A 12,091-nucleotide genomic window follows, 5' to 3' on the forward strand; every position below is an offset into this window, starting at 1 on the left:
GGTCTCACAGGAAAGGATCAAAGCACAGACTCTAAGAAGTCTCAGTCTTCTTGCACTTAAGGCATCATTGTGCCTTTTGTATTTAATTCCGATGCGTTTTCAGTGTTTCATCGACAATGTGAAGGTCCAAGCAATACATTGAACCTGCAGTGGTGTATCGGAAGCTGATACTGGTCTCACAGGAAAGGATCAAAGCACAGACTATAAGAAGTCTTACTCTTCTTGCACTTAAGTCGGCATTGAGCCTTTTGTATTTAATTCCGATGCGATTTCTGTGTTTCATCGTCAATCTGAAGGTCCAAGGAATGCATTGAACCTGCAGTGGTGTATCGCAAACTAATACTGGTCTCACAGGGAGTGCTCAAAACACCGACTGCAAGAAGAGTCTTTATTCTTGTATTTATGGAGGCATTGTGCTTTTGTATATAATTCCGATGCGATATCTGTGTTTCATCATCAATGTGAAGGTCCAAGGAATACATAGAACCTGCAGTGGTGTATCGGAAACTAATACTGGTCTCACAGGAAAGAATAAATGCACATACTCTAAGAAGTCCCACTCTTCTTGCACTTATGGCGGCATTGTGCCTGTTGTATTTATCTGCGATGTGATTTCTGTGTTTCATCGTCAATTTGAAGGTCCAAGGAATACATTGAACCTGCAGTGGTGTATCGGAAACTAATACTGGTCTTACAGGAAAGGATCAAAGCACAGACTCTAAGAAGTCTCACTCTTCTTGCACTTAAGGCGGCTTTGAGACTTTTTTATTTAAATCCGATCTAATTTCAGTGTTTTATCGTGAATGTGTATGTCCAAGGAATACATTGAACCTGCAGTGGTGTATCGGAAACAAATACTGGTCTCACAGGAAAGGATCAAAGCACAGACTCTAAGAAGTCTCACTCATCTTGCACTTAAGGCGGCATTGGGCCTTTTTTATTTAATTCCGATCTAATTTCGGTGTTTCATCGTCAATGTGTATGTCCAAGGAATACATTGAACCTGCAGTGGTGTATCGCAAACTAATACTGGTCTCACAGGGAGTGCTCAAAACTCCGACTGTAAGAAGAGTCTCTATTCTTGTACTTATGGAGGCATTGTGCCTTTTGTATTTAATTCCGATGCGATTTCTGTGTTTCATCGTCAATGTGAAGGTCCAAGGAATACATTGAACCTGCAGTGGTGTATCTGAAAGTAATACTGGTCTCACAGGAAAGGATCAATGCACAGACTCTAAGAAGTCTCCCTCTTCTTGCACTTAAGTCGGCATTGTGCCTTTTGTATTTAATTCCGATGCGATTTCTGTGTTTCATCGTCAATGTGAAGGTCCAAGGAATACATTGAACCTGCAGTGGTGTATCGGAAACTAATACTGGTATCACAGGAAAGGATCAATGCACAGACTCTAAGAAGTCTCACTCTTCTTGCACTAAGTCGGCATTGTGCCTTTTGTATTTAATTCCGATGCGATTTCTGTGTTTCATCGTCAATGTGAAGGTCCAAGGAATAATTTGAACATGCAGTGGTGTATCGAAAACTAATACTGGTCTCACAGGAAAGGATCAAAGCACAGACTCTAAGAAGTCTCACTCTTCTTGCACTTAAGGCGGCATTGAGCCTTTTTTATTTAATTCCGATCTAATTTCAGTGTTTCATCGTCAATGTGTATGTCCAAGGAATACATTGAACCTGCAGTGGTGCATCGCAACCTAATACTGGTCTCACAGGGAGTGCTCAAAACACCGACTGTAAGAAGAGTCTCTATTCTTGTACTTATGGGGGCATTGTGCCTTTTGTATTTAATTCCGATGCGATTTCTGTGTTTCATCGTCTATGTGAAGGTCCAAGGAATACGTAGAACCTGCAGTGGTGTATCGGAAACTAATAATGGTCTCACATGAAAGGATCAATGCACAGACTCTGAGAAGTCTCACTCTTCTTGCACTTAAGTCGGCATTGTGCCTTTTGTATTTAAATCCGATGCGATTTCTGTGTTTCATCGTCAATGTGAAGGTCCAAGGAATACATTGAACCTGCAGTGGTGTATCGGAAACAAATACTGGTCTCACAGGAAAGGATCAAAGCACAGTCTCTAAGAAGTCTCACTCTTCTTGCACTTAAGGCGGCATTGAGCCTTTCTTATTTAATTCCGTTCTAATATCAGTGTTTCATCGTCAATGTGTATATCGAAGGAATACATTGAACCTGCAGTGGTGTGTCGGAAAGTAATACTGGTCTCTCAGGGAATGCTCAAAGCACCGACTGTAAGAAGAGTCTCTGTTCTTGTACTTAAGGTGACAGTGTGCCTTTTGTATTTAATTCCGACGCGATTTCTGAGTTTCGTCGTCAATGTGAAGGTCCAAGGAATACATTGAACCTGCAGTGGTGAATCGCAATTTAATTCTGGTCTCACAGGCATTGCTCAAAACACCGACTGTAAGAAGAGTCTCTATTCTTGTAAGTAAGGCGGCATTGTGCCTTTTGTATTTAATTCCGATGCTATTTCTGTGCTTCATCGTCAATGTGAAGGTCCAAGGAATACATTGAACCTGCAGTGGTGTATCGGAAACTATTACTGGTCCCACAGGAAAGGATCAATGCACAGACTCTAAGAAGTCTCAATCTTTTTGCACTTAAGGCAGCATTGTGCCTTTTGTATTTAATTCCGATGCGATTTCTGTGTTTCATCGTCAATGTGAAGGTCCAAGGAAAACATTGAACCTGCAGTGGTGGTTCGGAAACTAATATTGGTCTCACAGGAAAGGATCAAAGCACAGACTCTAAGAAGTCTCACTCTTCTTGCACTTAAGGCGGCATTGAGACTTTTTTATTTAAATCCGATCTAATTTCAGTGTTTCATCGTCAATGTGTATGTCCAAGGAATACATTGAACTTGCAGTGGTGTATCGGAAACTAATACTGCTCTCACAGGGAGTGCTCTAAACACCAACTGTAAAAAGAGTCTCTATTCTTGTACTTATGGAGGCATTGTGCCTTTTGTATTTAATTCCGATGCGATTTCTGTGTTTCATCGTCAATGTGAAGGTCCAAGGAATACATTGAACCTGCATTGGAGTATCGGAAACTAATACTGGGCTCACAGGCTCACAGGAAAGGATCAATGCACAGACTCTAAGATGTCTCACTCTTCTCGCACTTAAGGCGGCATTGTGCCTTTTGTATTTAATTCCGATGCGATTTCTGTGTTTCATCGTCAATGTGAAGGTCCAAGGAACACATTGAACCTGCAGTGGTGTATCGGAAACTAATACTGGTATCACAGGGACGGATCAAAGCACAGACTCTAAGAAGTCTCACCCTTCCTGCACTTAAGGCGGCATTGTGCCTCTTGTATTTAATTCCGATCTAATTTCAGTGTTTCATCGTCAATGTGTATGACCAAGGAATACATTGAACCTGCAGTGGTGTATCGGAAACTAATACTGGTCTCACAGGGAATGCTCAAAACACCGACAGTAAGAAGAGTCTCTATTCTTGTACGGAAGGCGGCATTGTGCCTTTTGTATTTAATTCCGATGCGATTTCTGTGTTTCATCGTCAATGGGTATGTCCAAGGAATACATTGAACCTGCAGTGGTGTATCGCAAACTAATACTGGTCTCACAGGGAATGCTCAAAGCACAGACTGTAAGAAGAGTCTCTATTCTTGTACTTAAGGCTGCATTCTGCCTTTTGTATTTAATTCCGACGCGATTTCTGAGTCTTCGTAAATGCGAAGGTATAAGGAATACATTGAACCTGCAGTGGTGCATCGGAAACTAATATTGGTCTCACAGGAAAGGATCAAAGCACAGACTCTAAGAAGTCTCACTCTTCTTGCACTTAAGGCAGCATTGTGCCTTGTATTTAATTCCGATGCGATTTCTGTGTTTCATCGTCAATGTGAAGGTACAAGGAATACATTGAACCTGCAGTGGTGCATCGGAAAATAATACTGGTCTCTCAGGAAAGGATCAAATCACAGACTCTAAGAAGTGTCACTCTTCTTGCACTTAAGGCGGCATTGTGCCTTTTGTACTTAATTCCGATGCGATTTCTGTGTTTCATCGTCAACGTGAAGGTCCAAGGAATACATAGAACCTGCAGTGGTGTATCGGAAACTAATACTGGTCTCACAGGAAAGGATCAAAGCACAGACTCTAAGAAGTCTCAGTCTTCTTGCACTTAAGGCATCATTGAGCCTTTTGTATTTAATTCCGATGCGTTTTCAGTGTTTCATCGACAATGTGAAGGTCCAAGCAATACATTGAACCTGCAGTGGTGTATCGGAAGCTAATACTGGTCTCACAGGAAAGGATCAAAGCACAGACTATAAGAAGTCTTACTCTTCTTGCACTTAAGTCGGCATTGAGCCTTTTGTATTTAATTCCGATGCGATTTCTGTGTTTCATCGTCAATCTGAAGGTCCAAGGAATGCATTGAACCTGCAGTGGTGTATCGCAAACTAATACTGGTCTCACAGGGAGTGCTCAAAACACCGACTGCAAGAAGAGTCTTTATTCTTGTATTTATGGAGGCATTGTGCTTATTGTATTTCATTCCGATGCGATTTCTGTGTTTCATCGTCAATGTGAAGGTCCAAAGGAATAACTTGTAATTGCAGTGGTGTATCGGAAACTAATATTGGTCTCACAGGAAAGGATCAAAGCACAGACTATAAGAAGTCTCACTCTTCTTGCACTTAAGGCGGCATTGAGCCTTTTTTATTTAATTCCGATCTAATTTCAGTGTTTCATCGTCAATGTGTATGTCGAAGGAATACATTGAACCTGCAGTGGTGTATCGCAAACTTATACTGGTCTCACAGGGAGTGTTCAAAACACCGACTGTAAGAAGAGTCTCTATTCTTGTACTTATGGAGGCAATGTGCCTTTTGTATTTAATTCCGATGCGATTTCTGTGTTTCATCGTCAATGTGAAGGTCCAAGGAATACATTGAACCAGCAGTGGTGTATCGGAAACTAATACTGGTCTCACAGGAAAGGATCAATGCACAGACTCTAAGAAGTCTCACTCTCCTTGCACTTAAGGCAGCATTGTGCCTTTTGTATTTAATTCCGATGCGATTTCTGTGTTTCATCGTCAATGTGAAGGTCCAAGGAAAACATTGAACCTGCAGTGGTGTATCGGAAACTAACACTGGTCTCAGAGGAAAGGATCAAAGCACAGACTCTAAGAAGTCTCACTCTTCTTGCACTTAAGGCGGCATTGAGCCTTTTTATTTAATTCCGATCTAACTTCAGTGTTTCATCGTCAATGTGTATGTCCAAGGAATACATTGAACCTGCAGTGGTGTATCGCAAACTATTACTGGTCTCACAGGGAGTGCTCAAAACACCGACTGTAAGAAGAGTATCTATTCTTGTACTTATGGAGGCATTGTGCCTTTTGTATATAATTCCGATGCGATATCTGTGTTTCATCATCAATGTGAAGGTCCAAGGAATACATAGAACCTGCAGTGGTGTATCGGAAACTAATACTGGTCTCACAGGAAAGAATAAATGCACATACTCTAAGAAGTCTCACTCTTCTTGCACTTATGGCGGCATTGTGCCTGTTGTATTTATCTGCGATGTGATTTCTGTGTTTCATCGTCAATTTGAAGGTCCAAGGAATACATTGAACCTGCAGTGGTGTATCGGAAACTAATACTGGTCTCACAGGAAAGGATCAAAGCACAGACTCTAAGAAGTCTCACTCATCTTGCACTTAAGGCGGCATTGGGCCTTTTTTATTTAATTCCGATCTAATTTCGGTGTTTCATCGTCAATGTGTATGTCCAAGGAATACATTGAACCTGCAGTGGTGTATCGCAAACTAATACTGGTCTCACAGGGGGTGCTCAAAACTCCGACTGTAAGAAGAGTCTCTATTCTTGTACTTATGGAGGCATTGTGCCTTTTGTATTTAATTCCGATGCGATTTCTGTGTTTCATCGTCAATGTGAAGGTCCAAAAAATACATTGAACCTGCAGTGGTGTATCTGAAAGTAATACTGGTCTCACAGGAAAGGATCAATGCACAGACTCTAAGAAGTCTCCCTCTTCTTGCACTTAAGTCGGCATTGTGCCTTTTGTATTTAATTCCGATGCGATTTCTGTGTTTCATCGTCAATGTGAAGGTCCAAGGAATACATTGAACCTGCAGTGGTGTATCGGAAACTAATACTGGTATCACAGGAAAGGATCAATGCACAGACTCTAAGAAGTATCACTCTTCTTGCACTAAGTCGGCATTGTGCCTTTTGTATTTAATTCCGATGCGATTTCTGTGTTTCATCGTCAATGTGAAGGTCCAAGGAATAATTTGAACATGCAGTGGTGTATCGGAAACTAATACTGGTCTCACAGGGAGTGCTCAAAACACCGTCTGTAAGAAGGGTCTCTATTCATGTACTTATGGAGGCATTGTACCTATTGTATTTAATTCCGATGCGATTTCTGTGTTTCATCGTCAATGTGAAGGTCCAAGGAATACATTGAAATTGCAGTGGTGTATCGGTAACTAATACTGGTCTCACAGGAAAGGATCAAAGCACACACTCTAAGAAGTCTCCCTCTACTTGCACTTAAGGCGCCATTGACCCTTTTTATTTAATTCCGATCTAATTTCAGTGTTTCATCGTCAATGTGTATGTCCAAGGAATTAATTGAACCTGCAGTGGTGTATCGCAAGCTAATACTGGTCTCACAGGGAGTGCTCAAAACACCGACTGTAAGAAGAGTCTCTATTCTTGTACTTATGGAGGCATTGTGCCTTTTGTATTTAATTCCGATGCGATTTCTGTGTTTCATCGTCAATGTGAAGGTCCAAAAAATACATTGAACCTGCAGTGGTGTATCTGAAAGTAATACTGGTCTCACAGGAAAGGATCAATGCACAGACTCTAAGAAGTCTCCCTCTTCTTGCACTTAAGTCGGCATTGTGCCTTTTGTATTTAATTCCGATGCGATTTCTGTGTTTCATCGTCCATGTGAAGGTCCAAGGAATACATTGAACCTGCAGTGGTGTATCGGAAACTAATACAGGTCTCACAGGAAAGGATCAAAGCACAGACTCTAAGAAGTCTCACTCTTCTTGCACTTAAGGCGGCATTGAGCCTTTTTTATTTAATTCCGTTCTAATTTCAGTGTTTCATCGTCAATGTGTATGTCCAAGGAATACATTGAACCTGCAGTGGTGTATCGCAAGCTAATACTGGTCTCACAGGGAGTGCTCAAAACACCGACTGTAAGAAGAGTCTCTATTCTTGTACTTATGGAGGCATTGTGCCTTTTGTATTTAATTCCGTTGCGATTTCTGTGTTTCATCGTCAACGTGAAGGTCCAAGGAATACATTGAACCTGCAGTGGTGTATCGGAAACTAATACTGGTCTCACAGGAAAGGATCAATGCACAGACTCTAAGAAGTCTCACTCTTCTTGCACTTAAGTCGGCATTGTGCATTTTGTATTTAATTCCGATGGGATTTCTGTGTTTCATCGTCAATGTGAAGGTCCAAGGAATAAATTGAACCTGCAGTGGTGTATCGCAAACTAATACTGGTCTCACAGGAAAGGATCAATGCACAGACTCTATGAAGTCTCACTCTTCTTGCACTTAAGTCGGCATTGTGCCTTTTGTATTTAATTCCGATGCGATTTCTGTGTTTCATCGTCAATGTGAAGGTCCAAGGAATACAATGAACCTGCAGTGGTGTATCGGAAACTAATACTGGTCTCACAGGAAAGGATCAATGCACAGACTCTAAGAAGTCTCACTCTTCTTGCACTTAAGTCGGCATTGTGCATTTTGTTTTTAATTCCGATGCGATTTCTGTGTTTCATCGTCAATGTGAAGGTCCAAGGAATACATTGAACCTGCAGTGGTGTATCGGAAACTAATACTGGTCTCACAGGAAAGGATCAATGCACAGACTCTGAGATGTCTCACTCTTCTTGCACTTAAGTCGGCATTGTCCCTTTTGTATTTATTTCCGATGCGATTACTGTGTTTCATCGTCAATGTGAAGGTCCGAGGAATACATTGAACCTGCAGTGGTGTATCGGAAACTAATACTGGCCTAACAGGAAAGGATCAAAGCACAGACTCTAAGAAGTCTCACTCTTCTTGCACTTAAGGCGGCATTGAGCCTTTTTTATTTAATTCCTATCTAATTTCAGTGTTTCATCGCCAATGTGTATGTCCAAGGAATACATTGTACCTGCAGTGGTGTATCACAAACTAATACTGGTCTCCAGGGAGTGCTCAAAACACCGACTGTAAGAAGAGTCTCTATTCTTGTACTTATGGAGGCATTGTGCCTTTTGTATTTAATTCCGATGCGATTTCTGTGTTTCATCGTCAATGTGAAGGTCCAAGGAATGCATTGAACCTGCAGTGGTGTATCGGAAACTAATACTGGTCTCACAGGAATGGATCAATGCACAGACTCTAAGAAGTCTCACTCTTATTGCACTTAAGTCGGCATTGTGCATTTTGTATTTAATTCCGATGCGATTTCTGTGTTTCATCGTCAATTTGAAGGTCCAAGGAATAAATTGAACCTGCAGTGGTGTATCGCAAACTAATACTGGTCTCACAGGAAAGGATCAATGCACAGACTCTATGAAGTCTCACTCTTCTTGCACTTCCGTCGGCATTGTGCCTTTTGTATTTAATTGCGATGCGATTTCTGTGTTTCATCGTCAATGTGAAGGTCCGAGGAATACATTGAACCTGCAGTGGTGTATCGGAAACTAATACTGGTCTCACAGGAAAGAATCAATGCACACACTCTAAGAAGTCTCACACTTCTTGCACTTAAGTCGGCAATGTGTCTTTTGTATTTAATTCCGATGCGAATTCTGTATTTCATCGGTAATGTGAAGATCCAAGGAATACGTTGAACCTGCAGTGGTGTATCGCAAACTAATACTGGTCTCACAGGGAATGCTCAAAACACCGACTGTAAGAAGAGTCTCTATTCTTGTACTTATGGAGGCATTGTGCCTTTTGTATTTAATTCCGATGCGATTTCTGTGTTTCATCGTCAATGTGAAGGTCCAAGGGATACATAGAACCAGCAGTGGTGTATCGGAAACTAATACTGGTCTCACAGGAAAGGATCAATGCACAGACTCGAAGAAGTCTCACACTTCTTGCACTTATGTCGGCATTGTGCCTTTTGTATTTAATTCCGATGCGATTTCTGTGTTTCATCGTCAATGTGAAGGTCCAAGGAATACATTGAACCTGCAGTGGTGTATCGAAAACTAATACTGGTCTCACAGGAAAGGATCAAAGCACAGACTCTAAGAAGTCTCACTCTTCTTGCACTTAAGGCGGCATTGAGCTTTTTTATTTAATTCCGATCTAATTTCAGTGTTTCATCGTCAATGTGTATGTCCAAGGAATACATTGAACCTGCAGTGGTGCATCGCAAACTAATACTGGTCTCACAGGGAGTGCTCAAAACACCGACTGTAAGAAGGGTCTCTATTCATGTACTTATGGAGGCATTGTACCTATTGTATTTAATTCCGATGCGATTTCTGTGTTTCATCGTCAATGTGAAGGTCCAAGGAATACATTGAAATTGCAGTGGTGTATCGGTAACTAATACTGGTCTCACAGGAAAGGATCAAAGCACACACTCTATGAAGTCTCCCTTTTCTTGCACTTAAGGCGGCATTGACCCTTTTTATTTAATTCCGATCTAATTTCAGTGTTTCATCGTCAATGTGTATGTCCAAGGAATTAATTGAACCTGCAGTGGTGTATCGCAAGCTAATACTGGTCTCACAGGGAGTGCTCAAAACACCGACTGTAAGAAGAGTCTCTACTCTTGTACTTATGGATGCATTGTGCCTTTTGTATTTAATTCCGATGCGATTTCTGTGTTTCATCGTCTATGTGAAGGTCCAAGCAATACATAGAACCTGCAGTGGTGTATCGGAAACTAATACTGGTCTCACAGGAAAGGATCAATGCACAGACTCTGAGAAGTCTCACTCTTCTTGCACTTAAGTCGGCATTGTGCCTTTTGTATTTAATTCCGATGCAATTTCTGTGTTTCATCGTAAATGTGAAGGTCCAAGGAATACATTGAACCTGCAGTGGTGTATCGGAAACTAATACAGGTCTCACAGGAAAGGATCAAAGCACAGACTCTAAGAAGACTCACTCTTCTTGCACTTAAGGCGGCATTGAGCCTTTTTTATTTAGTTCCGTTCTAATTTCAGTGTTTCATCGTCAATGTGTATGTCCAAGGAATACATTGAACCTGCAGTGGTGTATCGCAAGCTAATACTGGTCTCACAGGGAGTGCTCAAAACACCGACTGTAAGAAGAGTCTCTATTCTTGTACTTATGGAGGCATTGTGCCTTTTGTATTTAATTCCGTTGCGATTTCTGTGTTTCATCGTCAATGTGAAGGTCCAAGGAATACATTGAACCTGCAGTGGTGTATCGGAAACTAATACTGGTCTCACAGGAAAGGATCAATGCACAGACTCTAAGAAGTCTCACTCTTCTTGCACATAAGTCGGCATTGTGCATTTTGTATTTAATTCCGATGGGATTTCTGTGTTTCATCGTCAATGTGAAGGTCCAAGGAACAAATTGAACCTGCAGTGGTGTATCGCAAACTAATACTGGTCTCACAGGAAAGGATCAATGCACAGACCCTATGAAGTCTCACTCTTCTTGCACTTAAGTCGGCATTGTGCCTTTTGTATTTAATTCCGATGCGATTTCTGTGTTTCATCGTCAATGTGAAGGTCCAAGGAATACAATGAACCTGCAGTGGTGTATCGGAAACTAATACTGGTCTCACAGGAAAGGATCAATGCACAGACTCTAAGAAGTCTCACTCTTCTTGCACTTAGGTCGGCATTGTCCCTTTTGTATTTATTTCCGATGCGATTACTGTGTTTCATCGTCAATGTGAAGCTCCGAGGAATACATTGAACCTGCAGTGGTGTATCGGAAACTAATACTGGCCTAACAGGAAAGGATCAAAGCACAGACTCTAAGAAGTCTCACTCTTCTTGCACTTAAGGCGGCATTGAGCCTTTTTTATTTAATTCCTATCTAATTTCAGTGTTTCTTCGTCAATGTGTATGTCCAAGGAACACATTGAACCTGCAGTGGTGTATCACAAACTAATACTGGTCTCCAGGGAGTGCTCAAAACACCGACTGTAAGAAGAGCCTCTATTCTTGTACTTATGGAGGCATTGTGCCTTTTGTATTTAATTCCGATGCGATTTCTGTGTTTCATCGTCAATGTGAAGGTCCAAGGAATGCATTGAACCTGCAGTGGTGTATCGGAAACTGATACTGGTCTCACAGGAAAGGATCAATGCACAGACTCTAAGAAGTCTCACTCTTATTGCACTTAAGTCGGCATTGTGCATTTTGTATTTAATTCCGATGCGATTTCTGTGATTCATCGTCAATGTGAAGGTCCAAGGAATAAATTGAACCTGCAGGGGTGTATCGCAAACTAATACTGGTCTCACAGGAAAGGATCAATGCACAGACTCTATGAAGTCTCACTCTTCTTGCACTTAAGTCGGCATTGTGCCTTTTGTATTTAATTCCGATGCGATTTCTGTGTTTCATCGTCAATGTGAAGGTCCAAGGAATACATTGAACCTGCAGTGGTGTATCGAAAACTAATACTGGTCTCACAGGAAAGGATCAAAGCACAGACTCTAAGAAGTCTCACTCTTCTTGCACTTAAGGCGGCACTGAGCTTTTTTATTTAATTCCGAACTAATTTCAGTGCTTCATCGTCAATGTGTATGTCCAAGGAATACATTGAACCTGCAGTGGTGCATCGCAAACTAATACTGGTCTCACAGGGAGTGCTCAAAACACCGACTGTAAGAAGGGTCTCTATTCATGTACTTATGGAGGCATTGTACCTATTGTATTTAATTCAGATGCGATTTCTGTGTTTCATGGTCAATGTGAAGGTCCAAGGAATACATTGAAGTTGCAGTGGTGTATCGGTAACTAATACTGGTCTCACAGGAAAGGATCAAAGCACACACTCTAAGAAGTCTCCCTCTTCTTGCAT

This window comes from Schistocerca americana, chromosome 7 (genome assembly GCF_021461395.2).
Source record: "Schistocerca americana isolate TAMUIC-IGC-003095 chromosome 7, iqSchAmer2.1, whole genome shotgun sequence".
Taxonomy (NCBI): Eukaryota; Metazoa; Arthropoda; class Insecta; order Orthoptera; family Acrididae; genus Schistocerca; species Schistocerca americana.